We start from the raw sequence: 999 nt of genomic DNA, 5'->3' as shown, positions 1-999 counted from the left end.
ACACACACACATTTTTCCATGTGATTGTCTCACTGATTTGGGGCTGGTGGGAGACAAATATTCACGTCTGAAACGTACGCACGGCCGGTACCACTGTGGACATGTACAGTACCGTTCGCGTTATAGTTAACCGGGTACCCCGTTACTAACGAGTTAGATTTTCGTCAGAAAATGGTTAGAAAATCGTCAGTATTTGGTTAGATTTTCGTCAGAAAATGGTTAGAAAATCGTCAGAAATTATTTCTAACGCGTTACCGTTTGCGTTAATGTGATAGGGTCGGATTTCATGTTTGTTTTGCGCGCCGACAAGACAATAGCAATTTGCCACCTCCTGGGGCGTCCGCTAATGTGTTGCGATGTTGCCCCTTGAAAAATAACAGCACCAGAGGCAAGTGGACATGTGATTCGTAAAATAACTTTGTGGTTTATCCATGTGTCGACTGTGTGAAGCGAATTGTGCTATCTTTTAATGCTATTCTATAGTTATTTCTAGCGGAAAATTACGTTGTGTAATACAATGTATGTCAACAAAGTGTAGCAGTGGGCAGACGATGTCTTGTAAATTTGTACACAGGACGTGACGAAACAAGAAATATCTGCCGTAGAAGAAATATAAATCGGTAACTCATGCCTTAAATTCACGGCGGTTTTTGACACAAAAGAAAAATTATTATAATTTTTGTAAGGCGCGCGGCTTACTAGTACTAGTAGTAGTAGCGGCTTACTCACGGTAAAATGTACCGTCACTCCCGGCGCAAGGACTCGGTTCGCCAGCTGAGGACTTTCCACAACCATGATGATATCATAGTTAATAAAGGAATATATAATAGATCTATCATGTTGAAATGATAATTGTAATACATGGTTCTATTTAATAGCGGTAGTTTTGTTTCTTATTTTTGAGGGGAGAAACTGTCAAAAATCGAGGGAACGCAAACTGAGATCGGCTCACTTCCGGGTGCATAACGCCAAAAATTTCTCGACGATTATATAAAAATG

Source organism: Branchiostoma belcheri, unplaced genomic scaffold (assembly GCF_001625305.1).
Source record: "Branchiostoma belcheri isolate BF01 breed outbred unplaced genomic scaffold, Haploidv18h27 scaffold740, whole genome shotgun sequence".
In the NCBI taxonomy this organism is placed as follows: Eukaryota; Metazoa; Chordata; class Leptocardii; order Amphioxiformes; family Branchiostomatidae; genus Branchiostoma; species Branchiostoma belcheri.
The sequence above is the reverse complement of the archived record's forward strand: the minus strand, read 5'-3'. Positions refer to the sequence as shown.